Genomic DNA, 25191 nt, shown 5'->3' on the forward strand with positions numbered 1-25191 from the left:
TTCAGGTTAATAATAAGGGCTGATTAGGCATGGTGGTAAACAAGAAGTTACCAACAGAAAAACAAGACCATTGAAAGCATTGAAATAGTCTATTTTATGCATTTTTACTTGACTATTTTACTATGAGAGACAGATATTTTGATAGCTAACTTCTTATGAGATACCGCATGCCCTCAACACCCTATCATCTCATTAAAATTATGCAGTTCTATGGAAGACCGGATCCATATCATATTATTTATAGTGGGATCATACATATGCATATCAGTTTAATGTTCCCAATATAATTGTTTCAAGTGTGGCTCTTTCATTTTTCATATAAATGAAAGGAATTCTAAGACTACAGTGATTTGTGAGTAAATTTTTCATGACTGTTCATGATGTGATATTTCCTGAGCACCAGGCATTCAAAAATACCAAGCAAATTTAGTCATCTTGTATTTTGCACAATGACAGAGCTCCAAGTTTTGTGTCAGCATACTCTTGCTGGAGAAGCTAAGGGCAGGAGAAGAGTTGTTAATAAGGAGGAAAAAAAGAGAACTAATCTTAGGTACAGTAATATTTAATGTAGACCGAAATACTAAGGAAAAGGAAAAAATGGGAGATGAAAATAAAGATGCTAAGCTGTATAATTTGCTAGTAGAGACAATATTAATATTTATGATTGTATATTATCTGATCAAAACTGTCATTTGGCATCAAGGAGAAACTGCTCTAATTTCATTTGTTAATCAGCATCTTCTAGCAATGGGATAAAATGAAGTTTTCCTTGCTAATTCCTTTCAGTCTTTCAGCTCCCTTTGGGTACGTCTAGACTACAGGCTTCTGTCGACAGAAGTTTTGTCGACAGATACTGTCGACAAAACTTCTGTCGACAAAGAGCGTCTAGACTACATTGAGTTCTGTCGACAAAGCAAGCTGCTTTGTCGACATGGTAGTGTAGATGCAAAGGACAGTTTACATGCAATAACACCTTCTGTAGACAGAAACTCTGTCGACAGAAGGTGTTATGGCTCGTAAAATGAGGTTTACCAGCGTCGACAAAACTGCTGAGTTCTGTCGACGTTATGTCGACAGAACTCAGCGGTAGTGTAGACGCAGGTATAGTTTTGTCGACAAAAGTCCACTTTTGTCGACAAAACTCTGTAGTCTAGATACACCCTTTGATACTGTCAGCAATGAGCTTTTGTTAATTCACCTACATATACTGGCAAGGTTAGGCGTGATTCTTTAACGGTCTAAGTCTTTCCTCTGAGAGAGAGATAAAGTGTGATGTTAGGAAATTGTGCATTCAGACAGCAACACAAGGGTTTTGAAGGGCTCTGTGATGGGGCTGGCCTGCCCCGCACTGAACAGGGGGGCTGAGAGCCCATCTATTGGGTAGAATATGCCCCTCCCCCACAGCCCTGCTGGGCATGCTCGCAGTGCAGCTCCAGTATAAAAGTCTGCCAGGCTGCTCAGTTGGAGCTGACCTCCCGGGAGGAAGGAGCTCCGGCCCAACCCCAGAGCCACAGCCGGACCTACAGCTGGAACCAGAGCCGTTGGGACTGCTGCCGTTGCTGCTTCTGTCCCTGGGTCGAGCACACCCACAATGCCAACTCGAGGGCCGCCTGCCCCGCCGTGGTGGACAACCCCTTTGCTGCTACCCCAGACATGGGACCTGCCAACATTGCAGCTGCCGCCAGCCCAGCTTCACCAGGTGGGGTCTCCATCAGCCACAGGGCTGGGGTAGGAAGCAACCCAGGGCAAGAGGCAGGGAACCCCCCAGTGGGCTTGGCATGTGTCGGGGAGAACTCCCCGCCGAGCCAGTGGTGGGAACTACCCACCTCTAATAGGGCCCTGGGTTGGGGTACGGTGGAGAGGGAGGGTCCGGACCCCCCTATCCCATTCCCTCAGGGTGTGGACTAGGCCTCAGGGCCTGTGATTGTGCTGGACTAGGCCTCAGGGCCTGCTTTAATCTTGGGGAGAAGACAGTGGGGCTGGGGACCCCTCCACAGGCTCCATCCTGAGTCTTTTCTGCCCAATATGTAAATCTATTGTGGCAATAATTAGATTGTTAGGACAATTGGGATATCAGTATGTCTGATGTATCTTTTTCCTTATATACAAATGATGCAGTATCTTGACATTTCCAAGGCCCGGCCAAGATAAGGACCTGAATGAGTGAAGGCTGGATGAGGTTTAATCTGTGTAAAATAGAAGTGACTATCTACAAAAGTCATCTTGATACTATAACAAGGATATCACATATTTACATTATTCAGGGTGTTTGTCCACACTTCAGAAAATCTGAAGTTTTGGACTATTTTGCCTTCTGAATTGCTTGTGGATTCCTCCCCACCCGCATGTAATTTTGATGTTAACAGGATCTTTTCCTATCCACATTTAGGAAATTTCTCATTTTGATCCAATAACTTTACGGAAGATGTCAAAACTCCGGTGGAAGGTTTTAAAGACTGAAAACCTACTAGTGTTTTTATGTGAAAGAAGTGTGACACTAGATAACTTAGGATGCATATAGATGGTTTACTGTTGTATGTGGGGGGGGGGGGTAAATGATTTTATTCAGATGTGCTGTGCTCTATGAATGCTGGCTGGTCTTTGGTATTCCTGTCTTTGCCCCTGAGGGAGTGCAGAGAGAGCAGCACCGTCGTGCTATTGAATTGTAAAGGGCCTACAAGTCTTATTTCCTAGTCCAGAGGGAGAGGGATGGCATTTGGTCACTCAGCACTCTTAATAAAGATTGCTTTCCTACCACATCAGTTATTGCTAATGAAACAGGTACGTGTGGCCAAAAGTATTTAATGTCTTTTGGTGCTGAAGTCACTGATTTAGCTTTGCATTAACACCTATGTATAAGGGTGATTACATTTTTTCCACATATAAACACATGTGTTCCAATGGGGTTTGTACAGGAAAATGCTAACACTAACATGCACAACTTTCAACTGAGCATGTAGGTATGTCAGTGTATCTACAGCAGTGGATGCTGGTCTGAGGCCCCATAAGGGAGAAGGGGACCAGGTCTAAAAAGAGGGGTGGTTTGAGCACAGGAAATCAGGAGTCCCAACTTAGTTTTAATTATCTCATTCTTTCCCTAGATAGATCACTTAACCTGCCTGCTTCATTTCTCTCTGTAAGAGTGAGATGAAAAGAAATTCTAGCCTCCCAATGATCATGAACAGATTAATTAAAGTTTGTGAAGTTCTTCAAAGATGGAAAGCTAAATATTGTTATTTATTAAAAATAAGCATATTAGTAAGGATTAGCTCAGGATCAGATCAGGCTTTATTTATCCTATTGATAATTTCCTAGTAGAGCTAGCTGAAAGATAAAATTCATTTTGGCAGCAATGTCTAAGGCACATGCATGCCCCACTCTCATCCTGGCATATGGATTGCTGGTCTGGGCTATGGAAGATCCAGGCTCAAATCTCTCCTCTGTCAAGCTTTCAAAAACAAGCAAACTAGAGACTTGAACTTGCACCTTCAACATCCCATTCTGCTTCCTTAATCAGTCACCTACACAATCAGTCTCCCTTTAGTCAACCCACAAGAAAGCCATTCAAAGGCAAGTTTCTTGCCCACATGCCCATGACACATTCCAGCTTTAATTAAATAGTCTATTTCATCAACATTTCTTTCCAGAGAAGATGTTCTGAACAGCTCTATTTCCCAGTTGTCTGTTTCTTAGGTATGGGCTCTTTGGCCAATTAGCAGACAGGAAGAATCTATTCAGAGAAAATAATATCAGCATTACAATGTGTTCTGCTCATATTGTACATTTCCTCATTTTTATTGGGTTAGAATTCCATACATTTCTATTGAGATTTCAGTAGACTTTTACTGAAGGAGTGCATAAGAATGAGCTTTTGAAAAACTGTGAAAGACTTGGATGCACACATAATAAAGTCATACATCTTATTGAACATTTCCATTGAACCAAGCCAGGATGCCATTGTCTGAGGCACTGTACAAACATGCAGTAATTGATTTAACTTGTATATACAGCAAAAAAAATATTTTTCACAGATTATACAGAGATGATTCTGTGCTCCATGTTTATGGGGACCCTCACTCCCCTGCTCGTCTCTCTATAGATGTGAGCTTGAGCTTGCACAAGGCTAAAGTCTACCTTATAGCATAGCCCTCTATAACTATATAGTAACCTATGATGGAAGGATAGCATTCAACAGTGATTTCCCCACTCTTTTGACTGTTTTCAATAGCTTCTCATGGATGAGCTTGCCAAAATTTCAAAACTCTAACTTAACTAGCACCTGAAATTTTTAGTAGAATTTTTAATTTTCAAAACTACATTCATGGTGTGTCTAAAAATAATGGTTTGAAATGTATGGTTGGTAAGCATCAAAATATAATAACTTTATGAGTTCCAATAGTCTAATCCAGAGGTGACAAAATAATGGATAGGTTGCATGGGAAATGATTCTCTCATTCTGCAAAAATATTGAAATTTCAAATATCCTTTTTGGGGGAGAGGGAGGGAAAACCAAGGATTTGACCCTGCATCTCCTGAACTTAGACACTGTCTTAACCACTGGGTTATGATCTGTCACTTGCTCACTCTGGCCCAGTGAACTGTTATACAAAATGGAACAGCTCCAAGAGCAGAGAGTGAGAGAACCCCAACAACCTGGTGGTTAGTACCTTTGCCCAGGATAGTGTGCCCCAAGTTCAAATTGAGCACTATAGTCCCCCAGTCTCCAGGCTATTCTGGAGAAGGTGGTTCACGGTCTCAATTACAAATTTTCATCAGTCAGCTTTATCGGATTTAGGATTGAAGTCTGTCAAACGCTCTACAAAAAATCAAGTTTCAATCAGTATTTTTAAAAAGAAAAAACTATTGTTTATTCAGAAAGCTTCTATTTGCTATAATCATGGATCAAAGAGGAAAGCTGGAGATGGTACAAGGTTGACCTCACTATTGTTGCAATCTTTGTCGCCAAGATTAATGAAGAGTCCAGTGTGAGCCTGAGGCAATATGCTACCAAAGCATAAGGGAAGAAGCTTAGTTTGGAAGCTTTAGAGGGAAAATATATGACTGGAGTCCTACTCTATTCCTAGCTTGCACTTTTCCTTTATGATCTTGGAGAATTCATTTAAACTCTGATGCATCCGTTCTTCACCTGTAAAATGAGAGTTTTTACAACTCATTTAAGTAACTAAAATGCCTGGAGAAGTTTGCATGGAGGGTATAATGTAAGCTTAAAGTATCACTGAAATTGATGTTTTAAATGACACAGAATAGCTGTCTTTGTTTATTCGGGACTCAAGTGTTTGATTTGAACAAAATAAAATAAGTGTTAATTATTTATTTTCATTCCTTTCACCAGTTCATTTTAGACACAGTAATGAACACTGATGATTAAGGCATATCAAATCACAAGTGTTCATGACCAGAATTTCCTGGTAGAGTTTTTCTACCATTTTGTATATTCCTCTTAGATGGACCAGAGCCTTTTAATTTTAGTCAGAATAAATTAATGAGTAAAACTGTTCATATACAATTATTTCAGTAGAATTACTAAAACCTGGAAGCATAGGTCCATTTCTAATTCTGTTAGAGGATTGGAACATAAGAAGCAATATTGATTCCTTTTCTTTGTGGCAAGAGAAAGTACAATTTTCTATTCTCTTGATAAGTTCTCTATTATCCACCTGGGAGGAGTTATCTGAATAATGTACTGGGGCATCTGCAATTAGGCTTACTGTTCACATTAGTCTCCCTTGGTTCAAAGTCACTTTCATTTAAAATCGATACAATTAAATTACCAGTCTTTCCTAGGCCACTGTGAATTCCCTCCTGGTAATATTTAGCAGCCTGTTTTTGATGTATTCTACCCTTACACACTATACTTTTGCATATAGTTTGGTAGAAACTGATATGGCACAGGGGATATGGGTGGGCTGGCATTGCTCTGAGAAAATATGCAGCCTTGTGATCTGTATTTCCTTTAATTCAATTCATTCATTCTAGCTACTGTATAGAATACATTTAATTACTGGATATTTTCCCACAGAGCTATCCTGTCCATTTCCCCTGGGTTTCAAGAACTACAGTATAGGTTGTATTGAAATATTGATAAAATAAAGAACCAATACTAGCACTTGGTGCTAATAATATTGTTAGATTTATGGGCCTAAGAGTCAGCATTGCATATTTCAGACAGGAGAAGTCAGCCACTCCTGACAAATTTTCAACAATATAAAGGTTGCATCCTTTCCATCACATCTATCTTTAGATAAAATGTAATTAGGCCACTTCTGCAGCTACCCCAGAAGTGCTAGTATTATAAAGAGGAAACAATCAAAACAAATTAAAAGGGAATTGACAGCAGCTGGGGCAGTCCCTGAAATATTAAGACTGTCCCATTAAAAATTATGGGTACCTGAGAATGCCAGTTAAAATAATTACCAGGACAGTTTGTTTATTTAGATTGTGCTTACCTTTCATTGGCAAGACCATGTGTCATATATGCAATAGTCCAGGTTGGAGAGCTTTCTAGGTCCTCCAGTAGGTAGTCTCCTGAAACTGTATCCCCCAAGATGGTAAACGTGTTTGCTAATATGCACGCATCTATAAGATAAAAGGAAAAAAGCTAAAGCTCATTTACAGAAGGGGAATTTGGGAGAAGTTTGTATCCATGGTAAATTCATACCAGTTGAACCTATGCAAAACGTTAAATACATGGATGCTGTACCCATCTTAAATATGCAGCAAAGGCAGCATGTAAAAGAAATCATTGTTACAGAAGCTGGATGATAAAACCTCTTGAATTACATAACTCAGAGAAACAGCAACAGACTGAAATAGCTATGGATAGGTTAACAACTAAGGAGGTGGGAAACCAGTCACAGAGTTGAGGTATGACTGGCTTTTTCCTCATAGGAAAAAAAGCAAATCAAAGAGTTACGAGTTTTGACTTCGTAAACATGATGACAACAAAGGTTATACAGTAGTAAGAAATGAATACAGAAGAAAATACATTTATTCCACAGAAGCCTGTTACTGTAACAAAAATAGGTAAATCTCCTGCAAGCCATTTTTTATTTTCAGATCCATGGATTATATAAATAAGCATTTTGAACTATAGGATTATTATAATTTAGAATTTTGATATGAGGTTTTGCATGTGAGTTTTTATCACTATTCCCCCACTACAGAGAAGTAACCTTGGAAGTAACAATTTCTTTAGAACACTGATTGGATGGAAGAGCCAAGAACATGTCATCCATGAGAACAGAAACCGGTAACTCGTGCATCATGAATGATTTTACCAGCATGACTCTTTTCCTCTTCATTCCCCTTAATGAAATGGGGGGGTTCGGAGGGGGAGAGAATACTCTAGAAGTAAAACTGATCCCATTGAAGGAGGAGACAAGAATCACTCCTGAAAAACTTTCACAACATTTGGTAGGAAAAGTGCCAAAGAGTTTATTTTGAGTTTTAATCTTATCTTCCAAAGCATTTACAACTTCTTCCAGATTGACATTGTTAGCAAACTTTATAACTGTATACTTTGTGTCATCTAAATAACGTACGAACATATTGAACAGATCTGGACCCAGGACTATCCCTGTGGGACTCCACTCAGTATGCCCTTCCATCTGAACTGTGAAACACTGATAATTACTCTCTGGGAATGGAAAAACTTAAAAGCCAATGAATAGTCTACCAGAACCTGAAAGACTAACCAAATATGTAGATAGTATCATGAGCTTTTGTGGGTACAACCGACTTCTTTAGATGAATGGCAGGTTGTACTCACAAACTCATGATACTAGCCACATATTTTGTTAGTCTTTAAGATACTGCTAGACTATTAGTTGGTTTTTAATTTTTTCCAGTTACAGACTAACTTGGCTACCCCTCTGAAGTCTCTGGGAATGATTTTCCAAACAGCTATGCTCCCATCTTATAGTAATCTCCATCTAGGTCCATTTCCCTAGTTTATTTATGAGAAGGTCACAGGAAACAATATCAAAAGCCTTACTAAAGTCAAAATATACAACATCTATAAGTTCTTTCCATCTGCATGGCTTGTTACCCTGTCAAATAAAGCTATTAGATTTGTTTGCCACAATTAGTTCTTGACAAATCCAAGTTGACTGTTTATCACCTTATTATCTTGGAGGTGTTTGCAAATTGATTGCTTAATTATTTGCTCCATTACCTTTCTGGCATTGAAGTTAGGCTGACTGATCTTTAATTCCCTGAGTTATCCTTATTTTCCTTTTTATGGATTGGCATTATATTTGCCTTCTTCCAGTCATCTGGAATCTCCCCATCTTCTGTGACTTTTCTAAAATAATTGCTAAAGGCTCATATCTCCTCAATCAATAAGTAGAGTACTCTAGGATTTTTTTTTTGGGGGGGGGGGGCCTTGGTGATTTGAAGATGTCTAACTTGTCTAAGTAATTTTTAACTTTGTTATTTCTCTATTGTAGCTGGTAGGGCAAGGCTATGGACCCACAATCAGGGTATCCCATGTCTTTAAATTCCACCAATGGACCCACAGGAACAAAATATAAGCATATTTGTAACACTCCATCTCCCCCACAGAGTAAACCCTGAGGCTTCTTTGCACTTACCCTTTATTGTAAGTATCAGCCCTCCCCCCCCTCACTTTAGAAGCTCTGGTCTTGGCCTAATAATTCTCCTTGAATTTCCATGCTAAATTCCCCACCACTGTTTGTATTTACCTCTTGATTTTGCCCACTAATGCCTATAAGGGACTGCTAGGGTATGTCTAGACTGTGGTGCTATTTTGGGACTAGAACAAACTGCATCACTATGTTGCTTGAAATTTGGAGACGGCAACATTTCTAAGCATAAGCAAGGGATCCCCAAACTACTTCTCTTGGGTTAGCTCTAGAAGACATAGAAAACCAGCATATTGCAGCAGCATATATTACCTTTTGAAAACTAACACTGGCTCATTTGTGTGTGTGCATACATGAGAGACACACACACACACACACACACACACACACACACAACATGCCTAGGTAGAAAGATAGAGGAGTATGCAAGAGGAGTGTCCATGACTCCAATTTAAGATAGAAGAGTTTACACTAGATACTTGGTTAGTGAAATCTCAGTATAGAACATTTAAACAGTTTGGGGCTTGTGACCTATTTCTTACCACTCTGTCCTGAGGGTGACACTCTGGGTCATGAGCCACTCGAGGGCTACATCTAGACTAGAAGGCTTCTTTCAGAGGAAGCTTTTTTCAGAAGAGATCTTCTGAAAAAAACTTCTTCTGAAAAAGCGTCCACACCGCAAAAGTGCATCAAAAAAGCGATCTGCTTTTTCGAAAAAGAGCATCCACACTGACTGAACACTCTCACATTTAAGCTGTGATTGCTATGGATGCTCAAGATTGTTCAAGGTCTTTTGCAAAACAACAGTATATTAGCTGAGGCTGGCCATGTGTTTCTGCCAGAAACAATGTTTAGTAGTAGACTAGGGTTTCTGAAATGCAACTGTGAAATGAAAACACTGTAGTAATAAGCAGTGTTCCCTCTAACATTTTCCATCCTTGGGTGGGTGGAATTTTCTTATGTACACCACCAGTACAAACAAAAAACCTAGACATAAATATATATTTTAAACAGTTCATAGGTATGGAAGACAAAAGTTTTAAAACAAGGGATAATTAACAAGGAGCAATGATAATGATGTTTATTTAATATCAAATAAAAAGAAAATTAACACTACCCTGGGATTACATGTATTTTATCATCCTTTCTCAAGCTAGAAATCATGCCAAAATGTGTATTAGCCACACATAACTCAGCTTTAAAATGCTAAAGCAATCTATGGGTCAACGGAAACAGTCATGCTCTCCTTGCAAATATTATTACAATATTTACTTATACTGGAAAGGAAGAAAAAGGCATGCACTCAGGCTTGTGCAGTTTCTCTGGGATATCAACTCTTAATTGGATTAACGACACACAAACATAGAATAATAAAAATAAGTAATAAAGCCACATAGAAAGTGAATAAAGCCACAAATGTAAAAATTGGAAGGGAAGTAAAACATCAGATGATTCGTGATGGGTATTTTAAATGAATGTTTAGGATCACTATGTAAGTGAAACAGAGAACTGTAAAAACATAAAAGTTATCCTTATTTGAAACTTTCACACTGTGTGTCTTACCAACTCAGACTAGAAGCTGCAGAGCAGCGCTATAACACATGGCTTCAGAGTTTGTAGAGAGATCCATTTTTAAGGAGCTTGTAAACACAGTCTTTATCCTACAACATACCTAGCATTACACCTAGTATGCCCATTGACTCATAAGAGCCAGAACTATACAAGATAGACAAGATTTGGCCTTAATGTCCCTCCCCAAACAAATTCTAAAATTTAATAGAAATCACTTGTCTGGAATCAAACTCTAATTGAAAGGCCAAACAAATTAACAGGTTCCATGGTAAAATTCTTCCGGTTTTCACAATTTACTGTCTACATTGGAGTGTTGTAGATATTAAAGTCTTCAGATATCTACAACACTCAAAAAATCTGTTCAAATAATCATTTTCTTTCCATACCTTTAAGCCACTAACACCTATGTAAACTTGTAAGTGACTTACAACAGAAAAACACCAATACCAGTGAAATTAGCTCCTGCATTAAGATATGTTAATGCAGAATCTCTCCACCCTCTTTATTTGTCTGCTTTGGATCTGTCTCCCTCTAGACAAACTAATGTTTAGCTCAGGCTAACATCTCCAGGCAGACTGCCTCTTGTTAATAAATTCAACATGGCCAAAAGCAATCTTTTTATCTTTCCCTCCTGATACTAGTTGAAAAATATTCTAGAACTACTGAGGAGTCACTGCTTTGTGTTTGCTCTACAAGTCTACCATTGTTCTCCCCCCCCCCCCCCCATCATATTTTCCTGGCATATTTAAGATCTTGTAATTATGTCACCAACCAATTGGTATTAATACCGGCTCCTCCTCATTCCAGCCTTAAGAAAAGGGAAGATATAATTGACTAAGATTTCTCTGATGCATTAATGACACGATGACGTTTCCACAGCAGCATCCCCATCTCTCATATAGCCACATGCCCCCATACCCCAGTATATCAGAATAACCTCCTCCCCATGCAGCCTGCTTCCCCTCCCCTCCCCCAGCCCAGGAGAGAGTCATATGTCTCTCTCTTGTACCAGCAGTGGCAGCCCAGACAAAAGTGAGTCAGGACACCCCAACAAACTCCTCCTACCTCACCACACAGATGCCAGCATCCACTCACCCCATTCCCTACCCCCAACTACCTACCCAATGCAGTCTGCTTCCACTTTTCTCCCCTCCCAGCCCAGCACGCTAGAAAGTGCTGGGTTTCTTACATGAAACTGCAGCCAGACCCAGCTACTGTAATCACACCAATCCTATCCTCTTGCAGCCCAGCCAGGAAACGCCTCTCTCCTCCCCCTCTCCAACCTCAACAGCCACTTATTGCCCCCGTCTTCCTTACATCCACTCCCCATCAGCTGAAAGAAGCAAACTCCATTTCCAGCCTGGAACTGCTGCTGATGCAGAGGGAGAACTACCCCTTCCCAAGTAAGGCAACTTCCTGTGAAGCAGGACCTGAGCTCTTGGGTAGGGGGTCATTAAACAGCTGCAAGGCCACACTGGTGCTCAGCTTACAGGGAGCCTTGGTAATTAAGTAATAAAAGTTTGTTTATTTAGACCTGATAATAAAGTGATTAAATAATACTTGAAAAGGACTGTTTTTGAAGAGATACAAATATTAAAAACAGGTAAGATATCATTTTATATTTTTGCTATACAATAGAGTTAAGAATGTGTTTAATATCATCAAGTTTCTTCTTTTTTTAATTTTCAGGGTATCTTTGAATTTGATTGAATATGTCAGCTACAAGAGAAAGCATGGTTCTGGATATGTAAAGTGAAAGAAAAAGAAAAAATGAACAAGCTTTAAAAAAGATGAGGGGTTCTCTGCTGAATTTCATGAGAAAAGACATGGGGAGTGACAGTGCAAGCTCTCCCATTAATCCATCAATATCAGACTTGGAAAACAAAGCTTCAGAACATGTTGAATCAGATGTAACTGAAAGTGGTGTTGAACATTCAAGTTCAAGTAAAGAACAAACAACGGTCACTCAGTCCACTTCAAAAATGGCCATGACGGTACTGGCAGGAGATGTGATGAAAACGGAAACAGAGACACCAAAGAAAACATCAGATTTTGTGACATCATTAAATATAGTTCTGATCCAGCTGAATGGAAAAATCACTCCATGTTTCATAAAATATTTTGCAGAAAGTACACCTTATCAGAATTTGGATTCCAATTTCTCATTGCAAAATAGACAATTTGGTGAAAAGAAAAGATATTAATGCTAAGAATATTTTTCAGTCGACTGGCAAATGGGAAAATTGTCCAAAGAGAATGGCTTATTTATTCTCCCACAACTGGTAAAGTGTATTGCTACATATGCAAACTACACTGTGTCAGTGAGTACTCTAAACAATTTATAACAGGATTTGATGACAGGAAAAATGTGGTCACTAGAATAACTACTCATGATCAGTGGAAGGATCGTCTTGGTGCACTATCAATGATGCTCCAGCATCAGAAGTCCCTCCAGAATTGACGCAAAACTGGAGAAGGTGATGGAAAGATCATGTAAATACTGGATTGAAGCCCTAAAGAGAATAGTTGCTGTAATAAGATTCCTTGCTCAACGCAGACTAGCCCTTCGTGGGGACATGAAGTGTCTAACCATAGAAACTACCTTGGTTCAACTGAACTTCTAGCTGAATGTGATCAATTTCTCTCAGAACACATGCAATGACATGGCAATCCAGGAAGAGGGAATGTATCTTATCTTTAGCAGTTTTCTTCTCTTGTTTTTGAATCAATTATGAATTTTTTTAGGGCCTACATTTTTCATAGACCATAAATTTTTTGTAAGCCCGAGGCACTGTGCCTAATGGATAATCTGGCCCTGGCTCTGCTGGCATAGTTTGTTCTGCACTGTATACTTAATATGCAATATTGTTCTTAGGAATAATTTACTGTATAAATTATCAAGCCAGAGTCTCTATAGGAGTACTAATGTATTAAGATAGCATTATTTGTCTGCTTTCATTTCTGTACATGTTAAAAGTATATATAATGAATGATAAAGAGAAGATAGGATTTATCATTTCTACTCCTAATTTTTTCATATATAGAAGCCTGATCGCAAAGAGCGCTATAAAATGCATGTGTCAGGGCCCGTTATTCACTTAATGAACTATAGCTGATGAATTTTTCCTAATCAGAGTAGCTGCAATTTTTTGCTGTATATGAATCAGATTGACACAAGCTGCAGACCACAGTCTCTCTGAGAGACTGGCATACTGACAGGTCTTCAGGAGGCAATTTTCATAAGAAACTAAAAATCCATTCAGTAGTTAATCTATTTACCCATGGTTGCCAGTTGTAATCTACTTTACCTTAAGATACAGACATCTTATTGGAGATTATTCATACCCCAGGAAAAAAACTTGTATACTTTATTGGAAAAGTATTCTGCTAAGCTTGCAAGGGACTACTAAACAGAGAGCGCTTTTTTGCCAAAATTTTTTAAGTTCATTTGTTGTTAGAATTTCCCATCACATATGGCGGTATTGTATAGTATTTACTTGACCTAATTTATTGTGGTATTTGATACATTCTGAATCCTAAGGAAACAAATATTTAATGTGGTACAAAATAATGCTTTGGGCAGAAAAAATAATTTCAGTATGTACAGTAAACTTCCGATAATTCGGCACCTTTGGGACCCACGGGGTGCCGGATTATCAGATATGCCGGACTATCGGAAGGGGGGGCTATGAGGGGTCTGGGTTGGGGGGGGATGCCAGCCTAGACCCTTCATAGCTCCCCCTTCCGATAGTCCGGCTCTGCCCAGGCGTCCCTGATTCAGCCTCTGCTGAAACTGACCAGCAGCGGCTGAATCAGAGATTCCTGGGGCAGAACAGCTGGAGTGCTGCCCGGTTGGTCTGGTAGCGCCGACCCTTGGCACAGCGGGACCAACCCGGCAGCACCCCAGCTGCTCTTGGGGATGCCTGGGGCAGAGCAGCTGGGGTGCTGCTGGGTTGGTCCTGCAGCGCCGCTCCTCGGCGCTACTAGACCAACCCGGCAGCACCCCAGCTGCTCTGCCCCAGGTTTCCCCAAGTCAGCCACTGCTGAAACTGATCAGCGGCTGACTCCAGGAAGCCCGAGGCAGAGCTGCTCTGCCCCGGGCTTCCTGGAGTCAGAGACTGGTCAGTTTCAGCAGCGTCTGAATCAGGATGCCTGGGACAGAGCAGCTGGGGCGCTGCCAGGTTGGTCCCCGCAGCGTCGCACCTCAGCACTGCGGGGACCAACCTGGCAGCACCCCAGCTGCTCTACGCCAGGTGTCCCCAAGTCAGCTGCTGCTGAAATTGATCAGCGGCTGATTCCAGGAAGCCCGGGGCAGAGCAGCTCTACCTTGGGCTTCCTGTAGTCAGCCGCTGGTCAGTTTCAGCAGTGGCTGAATCGGGGACACCTGGGGTGGTGCCCGGTTGGTCCTGCAGCCCCAGGGGCAGTGCTAGGGGACCTACCCGGCAGCGCCCCAGCTGCTCTGCCTCCCACTTCCCCGATTCAGCCGCTGGTCAGTTTTAGCAGCGGCTGAATAGGGGAAGCTGGGGGCAGAGCAGCTCCAATGGTCCGGCTGCCCGGAGCACTTCCGGATTCCTGATGGTGCCGGACCATCAGGAGTGCCAGACCGTCAGATGCCGGCCCATCAGAGTTTTACTGTAGTTTGAAGATTCCCATTCTTCCAGGATAATTGATCATACAAACTACTTCAGCAGCTTCTGCAGCTTTTGAAACTTGTAGATGGAAATAGGATTCTATGCTCTGAAACCTACATTGCACCTAACACAATCTACTGCAGTGAAAAGATCAACCGTGTCTTAGTATCTTGTCAGTTCTTAACACAGTAATTATTCAGATTTCCAAAATGCTAGTCCAGCTATTTAAAATTAGTGATTCTACGTAGCCATTGGTTAAAGTGACTTTCCCCCCTCCAAATTTAGCATGTTTGAACTTTGCTTATGTCAGTATATGCCAATTTGTTTTATGGCCATGGAAAATTATTTAAAGTACATTTTTTAAATGAAGCTGTGTCATGGAATTACCAACAAAAAAGTGTAACCTACCGCTGATGTGTTTTTAATTCAGCCTTGCAATTTACTGTCTCTTCTTCTGCAATTAAGAGTTATATTATCTATAATAACTACAATTTAAGCTGCATATATATCCATTAGGCCACAAATTAAACAATTGCCCACTCTTCATTTACAATACAATAAAACTAGAGGGACTTCATTTCTAGATAATTACTGCATGCTTTCACAAGTATGAGGTTGAAGGCTAAGATATTGAAAATCATGTTAATAACTCAAATTCTTCTTACTCTTAAGATCATTGCTGTAACCTAGAGTTCCTCTGTCTTGCCTGATTTAAACTTCAGCAAACTTGCCCTTCAAAAAGTCTTAGTAACATGAACACTACACCATCTGATGCAAATTAGCTAGCAGCATACAGACCTTGAATCTTCTCTCATTTCCATATATACACATGCTGAACAAGGAAACAAAGTCCTATGTTTTTGAACCTTAATCAATTTCCCCAAACTGTGACTTTTAGAGTGGGGTGGGGAACTTTTTTGGGGCGAAGAGCTGCTGACACACAGAAAAATCAGTCAAGGGTCAGGTCTGTGGGGAGGCAGCGGGTGGGGGGGGGGGAGAGGAGCTGGAGTGCCAGTGTAGGCTCCCCAATGCTATGGGAAGCCCTAAGCTTTGAAGCCAAATTCAGGCAACTCAGGGGCTGCATCTGCCCCCCCACCCCCGAGTCTTAGGTTCCCTTCCCCTGTTTTAGAGAGAATACATTTTTAAGATAGTACTGTATACTGCAATTTGACCCTACAAACAAGGCAACAAAACTTCATGGCCAGTGGTATACAAGACTTAAGTTGTGACAAATCCAAAAATCAACACTGATACCCCCACATCTTGCCCACCTGGTTAAGTATTTGGTCATAAACTGGAGCCCTCTTCAGGCTCCACAACCCAAACAAACATTCTCTTGTTTCATCAAGAAACCAAAAGAAAAAAAAAACCTACCTTGGTTCTTTAAGTATTGTTATTCAGTTCAGCTACAAAACTAAAAATCAATTATGTGCTCACTTCTAATTGTGATATAGTTTTTAATTAAAAGATCACAATGTTTTTTCCACATGACTAAATGAGGAAAAAACAAAATAATGATTAGCTGATTATTTAGGATACGTTTCTAGAGAGCGGCGCTACTTCAGGATACGTCTGATATCCCAAAACAGCGTTTTCTGCATCTTAACAATACACCGATTATTTCAAATGCAATTGAAAAAATGGGCCTGCTATTCCAATGTCTCAGTAAACCTCATTCCGCAAGGATTAAGAGACTTGTTGGAATAGCAGTCTATTTTGAAATTTAGTGCTGTGTATATAGCGACAAATTTCAAAATAGATTATCTTGAAATAAACTCAAAATAAGCTAAACGATTTGCATAGCTCAAATTGCATAGCTTATTTTGAGCTAGTGCCACTCTCCACTCTGGAAAAGTTGAATGAGACCTTGTAACCAGATATAGAGTTGTAATGAATATGCACAAAGGGAACAAATTAAGAGAGAATAGGCAACCTCAATAATGACATTTCCTAACTTTGGAATATTTGACTTTGCAATTCTAATAATGTTCTTTAATATAGGTTTCTGTTTACATTATGTATTACAAAGTGATCTGAAAGAGATTAACCTGGAAAATAATTTGAATAGTACTAAAATTCCTAAAGTATTGAGTAGGCACCTAAAATACTCTGAAAAATAATGAGAGATAGTCTACGTCTACATTGCAGAGCTTTTCTGGGATACCAGAGGTATCCCAGAAAAGCTCTGTCGCATCCAAGGAATGCATCCACTTTTTCGGAACAGTTTCCAAAAAAAGCAGACATGTTTTTTTGACATTGCTGTATTCCTCATTATATGCATTCGTCATAGCGGCGGATATAGGGCAGGGTGAGTAGGGAGACTGCCCCGGGCCCCGCGCTCGGGGCAGACTGGTCCGGTGGGATACTGCACTTTAAATTTCCCGGCACCGTGCGCCGCTCGGTGGAGGAGTGAATGCGTGGCATGCTGAAATACCACGCAACACAGGTGAGAGAGGAGATGCCCAGTGAGAGGGGCCCCGTGAAATTGTGCTGCCCTGGCCCCGCAAAACTTTCATCTGCCCCTGATTCCTCATCCCTGTATTCCCGGTGTAGCTGGGCCAAATTTCAGAAAAGCCTCTTCCGAAAAAAAGCAGAAAAAGATATAACTCTGCAGTCTAGACATAGCCATAGAGAACTGGCGAGACAAAAAACTTGTAAACTATTACTGAGATCATGCTTATGAGATCAAGCACACAGATTGCCTAAGCATATAGATAAATGTTAAGATATAAAACAAACCAAGGAGGAGTTGAAAGAAGCAGCAGTAATATGAAGGGAAGGGAAATTTGCTGCTCTCATCACTTTAGGTCATATGGACAGAGCTATCGCTTAATAAAAGAAGCTATTACATTGTTCACCTCAGATGGAGATGGTACTTCCCAGTGAAATTTTATAGACCTATATTGCTTTAAACATTCTGTCACTACTTTGCTGAATATGGCATTAACTATCAAACTAGAAAAAATCCTCTGCACATGATCAATTTATATAGGGTCAATCATGGCACACAGGTGGTATATGACTATAAGGTGCCTCCCTGTGGGGGAGCCTGCACTACCCTGCCTTGGCAATAAATGGTGATGTCTGCCTTGTCCAAAGTGTGAATTTCTGGCCTGTCTCAAGTCTGGTGTAACAGCACGCAGGCTAGGCTGGGTTAATAAAGAAAGCTGTATGACTCAGGAAATGTTTTGCATAACAATGCAGATTAAGCATGGTACCTGAGACTACGTCAAGAACACACACAGGACAAGCGGTCTTGTGCTGGTACTTTTGTTCTGATGAAGAAAAAGTATAGATGTAGCCATGAAACTGTTAACTGCACACATAGCAGTAACATCCTGAGTAGCAGGGTGTACCCCAAATAGGGGCATTGGGCATTTTATGTATCCTGCACAATCCATAATCAATTGGTAAATATTATTAGAACCACAAAGTCTCTTATTGCTATAAATTGGGCTTAGTAAGAAAAATCGATGGGAGGAAATGGGCAGGATTGACCCACAGATTCTACTCGATGTAACTAGAAGTGATTAGGCCCTTCAAACTAGCTATGTCAGTGGAGGCAATCTTATTGGAGGGAAAAGACAGAACCATGACCTCCTGCCTGGCACTGTAGGTAGAATACGGGTAAAGTGCAAATGAATTAGGGTTTATTATTGTATATAATAGATCTTTTAGCAATTGCTTTGGCATTGTTTTGCGCTGTATTATTTGCTTTAGAATTTATAATATTTAAGGTTTAAATTGTATAGTAATTGTTCTTAAGGCATGTAACTGTATTAACTGCTTAAAGCTTGCAATAAATAAGGAAGTAGTTAAGTAGCCCTGAAGTGTACTGGTTTCCCTTGGATCTTAAAAAAAAAAAAAAATCAAACCACATGACACTCCTTAGACTCTGTGCCAATTACTCACAGAGTGGGAGGCAGGGGAGCAGCACTTGAGAGTTGCTGATCCCCCTGCTGCCCATGTGAGCAGGGAGTTGGTGTCTGTGCAAGGGGGATGAATGCAGCTCAAATGCTGCCTCCCTTCACAGTGTATTAGGTGATGCAGCAGTGCTGGCACAACAAAGAACATACACTCGGCCACATGTCCAGATGTAGAATACAGCCCCCTGAAGCAGGCAGGTGCCAGGAGGCAGATTGTGACTCAAGGTCACCGTCTACTCTCAAGCTGCTCTTGGGACAGTAAAACAATGTGCTGCCACATACATGAGCCTCATGGCAAAGCCATGACTCGAGGTAGTAATTTAGGGTGAGGTTGTCCAAAAGCATTATGTACCCTAAGAGCACAAATCCCATTGCAAGCGAATAGTCCTTTGGCTCCTAAGTCACTAGAGTACTTTAGAAAATTAATACTTGGGAATTATTATAATATCCAACCTTGAATCTCTGTGAATTATCTTCCTTTGATGTTGCAACAAATAAAGGATTGCACTCAGATATCTTGCTGTTTGGTTCTCCTACATCTACATGTTGGAAAGGTTGTTTACTTTTAAATGATCAGAAAAGGTTGCTGTGGTCAAGAGAAGTTTGTTTCCTATTATTTACCATTCGGTTTCATCCCTTCTTGCCCACAGAAATGCCAAGTATATTTCTGAAAGGAAAATACATACACACACAGAAGACAGACACAGAAATGCAACTCTAAAGATCAACACTAATTCTGGTAATGAGAAGTTAGCTAACCCATGTGTAAAGTTAGAAAAATAAGACAATACAATCAATATAAAAATGAGATTTTATCTTGAAATAAAATAAATTCCTTTTCTGTTGTATTAATCACCAAAATACAAAAACAAGCATTACAGTATCACATTAGCAAAAAGGGAACTCTGATGCCTGAGAAACAGGAAACACAGCATTGTATATTTTCAGGGTTAAATAGCCTCCTGTTTGCACAAATTACACACACCAGGACCACAAAGTATCCTTATCCCTCAGGGCCAGTGGCTCCATCATGAAAGAGGGCAGGCTGTATCTCCATTAAAACCCTCCCATATTTCCAGGGGATAAGAAGATTTAAGTTTCTTTGGCAGCTTAACAGGGTTCCCTGAGTATGATGTGTTTGGATCACTTGACAGATTTTTAAATTTTGTTTATAACACATTCCATCTATTGTAGTAGTCAATTTATAGTATTATTATACCATGAATCTGAAACAGGAGCAATAGGATTATGGCTTTTATGTCCAAGAGCTGTTCTGTCCAATCAATGGCTTAAACCACATGTTTGAGTGACATCCTAACAGAGAAGGAATCCAATATCTATATATAATAATTAAGGAAATATACTTCTTCAGCTGATAATGCATATGACCTCTGTGCCTGAATCGCTCTCTGTTTGATTCTGTATATGGTGCACTTTAAAGGAAACTTTATTTTAAATAAGTCAGATGCTCTCTTCCATTTACACATGAAGGAGAGAAAAAATGAACACAAATGGGAAATATGTAAGTTGGAAGCAGCATCTCTGTGGTATGTTGTCTCTAGTCTTAAAGAAGCTCTATTCTCCTCACACTGGAGGTTGCCTGCTATCCGTTCACAATCACTATGGAATCACCTTCAAAAGAATCAAGAGATGTTGAAGGGTGTGAACAATGAAGAGAGAGTGGCCATATGGCTCATACAGAGCCCTAGTGCCAACAGAGCCAGGAAGACCATGGATCCCCAAATGGGGTCATATCTCTGCGTTGTCATCTTATCTCTACACAGCTAACTAGAAATGGTTTCACACACAGATATTATGACCCTGTGAAGTTCCCAGTCACCACCACATTTCCTCTGTGCAAAGTCAGAGACTCTTCTCCATTTAAAAATCTATACGATGAGCCTTAAGAGTTTGCAGTATACTCTTCCCTTTCTGAGGGCTTGTCTACAATAGAAGCTGACATAACTTACATTGCTCAGGGATGTGAATAAGTTACACCAACCTAAGCACCGATGTGGACAAGCCACATCAGTGGGAGCATCTCCTGCAAACGTAGCTACCGCGTCCAGTGGAGGTGGTTTTATTATGCCGACAAGAGAGCTCTCTTCGATCAGTATAGAGTGTCTTCACCACTGTTGCACTTCCAGTGTAGACTAGCCCTGAGTAATTACCATGGCACATAGCTTTATCTGCTCTATGTCTACACTTGTGGTAGCATAAGACCATAGTGGGACATATTTTAATGGTGGCATAACATTCCGGTGGTGTCTGCAGCATTTACTGTCTTGGGGTGCATCTAGCCTACATTACTCTTTCGAAAGAGGAATGTAAATGAAGGAAATTGAAAATACAAATGAAGTGCAGATTTAAAAATCTCAGGCTTCAGTTGCATAATCGAGTCCAATCGCTTTTTTGAAAAAGTTTTTTTTTTTTTTTTTTTTTTAAAGCAGTCTAGACTCTATTCTTTCAGGTGGAAAAAAAACCCTTTTTCAAAAGAACCTTTATTCCTGAAAAAATTAGGTTTACAGGGTTCTTTCTTTCGGGGGGAAAAAACCCTTTTTCGAAAGAACCCTGTAAACCTAATTTTTTCAGGAATAAAGGTTCTTTCAAAAAAGGGTTTTTTTTCCCCGAAAGAATCATGTCTAGACTGCTTTTTTTAAAAAAACCTTCCAAAAAAGTGTTTGGACGTGATTATGCAAATGAAGCACAAGATTTGTAAATCTGTGCATCATTTGCCTTTTCTATTTCCTTCATTTACATTCCTCTTTCGAAAGAGGAACGTAGTCTAGACGCACCCTTCGAAAAATTATATTAGGAAAGTATTTTTAGTGGTATTATACACCAGTGCTTTTTTTTTGATAGTATGCATGCCAGCACCTATTTTCCCATCATATCTTAATTGAATGGGATTCCCCTTTGGCATACAGGCATCTAGACACAGCCCCGTTGGCTTTTTTTTCCCCTCAACAAGTCTCCCCTCTTTTTTCCCCCCCCACTCAAAAACTTTGAGCCTGGAGTACCAGCACCTTTTTTCTTTCAAAAAAAGCACTCTAACACTATGTTATTTGAAACAAGTTATTTGTGGGTGAAATTCATCCCTTTGAACACAGCACAAGTCTTATCACTTAAGGTACATTTCATTGCTACCCCTATGAATGTGGCAGAGAATAAAGAGTAAATTTCACTAGTCACTTTACTTTTGGCTGAATTCTCCTCTTCCCCCTGTTCTGTTTCTTTGTTCTGGAAAGAAAAAAAAGTATCATGTGACCAGCCAGCTCTCCAGACACGAACATCAAAAGTTCCCACTGCAAACTACTCTTTGTTAGCTATTGTGCAACACAATGGAGATGAAAGTCCATTAATCAAATGGGGATCATTACTAAACATGGGAAACACAGAAACTGTGTCAAAAATTCCAAAAGAGAATAAAACATAGTGATTACATTTAATACATATTGGAACTACTAATGTTCTTGTGACAGTAATCGTTTCTATTCACTGATTTTAAAAGCCAGTCTCTGCATATACTTACCCTGTAATTCATATTTGAGAGTGTTCATTTGTAAGGTCTTTTGATTGCTTGTTGGGGAGCCTTGGAATCTGTGGAACGTATATGGGTAACTTTAAGCACATAGATGTCAAGAGACCAGATTGGAGCCAGTCTGGTGTAACAGTCAGAGTCCAAATGCCAGAGATAAGGTCTAAGACAATCAGACCAGAGAATTAGAGCCAAGGATCAGAGCTGGAATACCTGCAGTCAGGAAAAGCTGAAGCAGGGCTAGGACAGGACTGGAAGGAGGCCAGACATATGTAAGAACAAGAACTGAAGTGTGGCAAGCACAGGGAAACAGAAAAATCCACCAGATGTAGATGTTGAACAGCCCCAGATCATTTGCAGCTGCTTAGCTTTAGGGCAAGCCATTTGATTGCCTTCACCAAAGAGATGGTTCTGCTGAGGCCCAGCTGCACTCATTGGCTGCATAGTGACTGCACATTCCTGATAATATGCTTAATTACCTTGCTGAATTGAGGCCATAACTTGTCTGCCACGAAAGTCTGATTTACTGCTGCTTGTAGCACAATATAAAGTTAAAAAGCAAGCACACCAGCTACCTGATTTGAAATTCTGGGTTGCAAAATGTCATCTCACCTACAGTAGGTATAGAAATTACATTTAAAAAAACGCCTTTTTTCATAAAGAGTATGGAATATTTATCCTTTGGTGTTACCCAGTCTGGCCTGGACTATCTATGTAAATGATCATCAAATGGAATAGTGGTTATCAAGGGAAAGCACAAAATGAATTGGAACTACTGAAGGAGAAAGTATAATATATGATTGCACATTTCCATCATAATTAAAGTTTCAGAAGATACTGGTCTTACATGATTATATTTTATTTAAAATATAACACAAAAATAGCTTACTTCTCCAATCTCATGGTTTTCCTTTCAGTCTTAATATGTTTCAAACTAAAAATAGATGTACTCTGAGAATCAAACATCCACAAATTTAATTATCTGCTTTAAAAGACTTGATTTATATGATTTATTACAAGAAGTTCTATAAAATGATATTGTGGAAATTACAAGTAGAATAATGGTATTTTATGTATCTAGTTTACTTAATCCTGTGAGAGTAACCTATGGGTGACTCTTATAGGAGTGAGTCAGATAGTATTTTTAAATGGACCAACTTCTGTGGATGAAAGAAACAAGCTTTTGAGTTACACAAAATGTATTATCTTCAGGTTTGGAAAAGGTGATTAAGGTTTCACAGCTAAAGTAAATATTGAACAAACTGTTTATTGTAAGTAGTTAACATGCTTCAAAAAAATAAAAATCAGACTAAGCATGCAATTATCACCTCTGCAGTCATAGGACAAATGAGAGCCAAGTGAGTTACAAATTGTTCAGTGTTGCAAGAAATCAGCTTTTATTGGGTTATTGAATTTATCTTAAATGTTACTCAGTAGTATAGTATTCTGACTTACACATCCCATTTTCATGAATGTTCTAAAGGAACATAAGTCATGAAGTGTTATTGAAACCAACTTCAGCAAAACAAAACAGGACATTCAAACTAAAACAGCAAAGAATGACAATGTACAGTCCCGATTTCTCCCAAACCAAGTAACGCTGAGTTTCAGATATACTATATAGCATTATAATTAATCTTCTGAAAAAGTGGATTGTGTCCATGAAAGCTCATGATATCATCTACATTTTTATAAGTCTCTTAGGTACTGAAGAACTAGGACTATTGTTGTTGTTGAAGTTTTTCTTCTCAGCAAAGATTACTCTGTTGTACACAAAGGGCATTCTGATGTGGGAGAAAGAATTATGGGGAGAATAAAAGATATATTTCCAGTAAAGCATTAGATGTCAATTAAACATGTGAATATCTTGAAACTGTTAAGTGTTCCAGATAAATACTCTTGACTGGTCAGCTTTGAATTCCAACATGGCCATTTGCAAGTCAGACAACTAACGTATTACTCAGGATAATACTTGTACAAGGATGATCAGTATGGAGCAATTTCTTTCATACTGTACATGAGTAACTAATAACAATCCAAGAAACAATATATACATTTCTCTCCCTCCCGTATTTTCTCAAAGCAAACCTATTTATTATGTCCCATCTGAGGAACATAGATCTCAGTTTACATTAATATTCTCCCATCCCTACATGTTGTATCCTAGCATATTAACAGCTCTAAAAACTGTCTATCCTTACAGGATTTCACTCCCAGAATGCAACAGAAAAAGTCTGCCAACTCCTACCTTTCTTGTTTGATAATTTGACAGGTGGAAATTGAGTCCTCTCTTTTAGTAATAGCATATAGAGTCATTAAGTCTCCTCCCTCATTGTCTGCCTCCCACCCCCGTACAATAAAAGGAAACATTCACACAAACTCTTAAAGTGAAATTTTTCCCGTATACCCATTTTGTGAATTTAAAGCCCATAATTATACATTTATTCACCCATTTTCTTTCAATTTCACTCGAATGGGTATTATTTAATATTTGCAGGTGCAACTTCAGAAAACTATTTGACATTAAATGTAAGGATTGGGGAAGTTATTTATGTTTTCTTTTGTTTTTAGTTATAAACTGTGTGCAGACACCAGATAATACATAATAGAAAAGCTTATTATGAACAGGGTCTCTCAAATAGCATGTTGTGTTTTGAGATGATTACATATCAGAAAAAAACCCTAGATTTCAAGTTGTATAGTAAAATGGATTTGAGATATAATAAAGGACAAAATAGTTTTAAGTTTAGTTGGTAAAATTGTTTTAATCAGTGTTCTTTACTGATTTAGTAGTACTGGAGAATGCTTTGTTCTGCCCTCTTAAAAGTTGGCTTTTGAAATCATTGTACTTTTCTATGTATCTAAATGAGGTATGTATTGAATGTAAATAAATATAGCAA

The 25191-nt window shown here is 39.4% G+C and overlaps 1 long non-coding RNA gene across 1 annotated transcript; it reads right to left on the reverse strand.

The window, feature by feature from the left end:
- Window positions 1–1323: 1323 nt before the first annotated feature.
- LOC149524163 (uncharacterized) lies at window positions 1324–22592 on the reverse strand. Its single transcript, XR_016349801.1, has 3 exons — window positions 22286–22592; window positions 6468–6597; window positions 1324–3730 (listed from the first exon to the last, which is right to left on the reverse strand). It is a non-coding gene; the product is annotated as an uncharacterized LOC149524163 (long non-coding RNA).
- Between the last annotated feature and the right edge of the window lie 2599 nt (window positions 22593–25191).

This window comes from Pelodiscus sinensis, chromosome 6, assembly GCF_052426305.1.
Source record: "Pelodiscus sinensis isolate ZL-2025 chromosome 6, ASM5242630v1, whole genome shotgun sequence".
Lineage (NCBI taxonomy): Eukaryota > Metazoa > Chordata > Testudines > Trionychidae > Pelodiscus > Pelodiscus sinensis.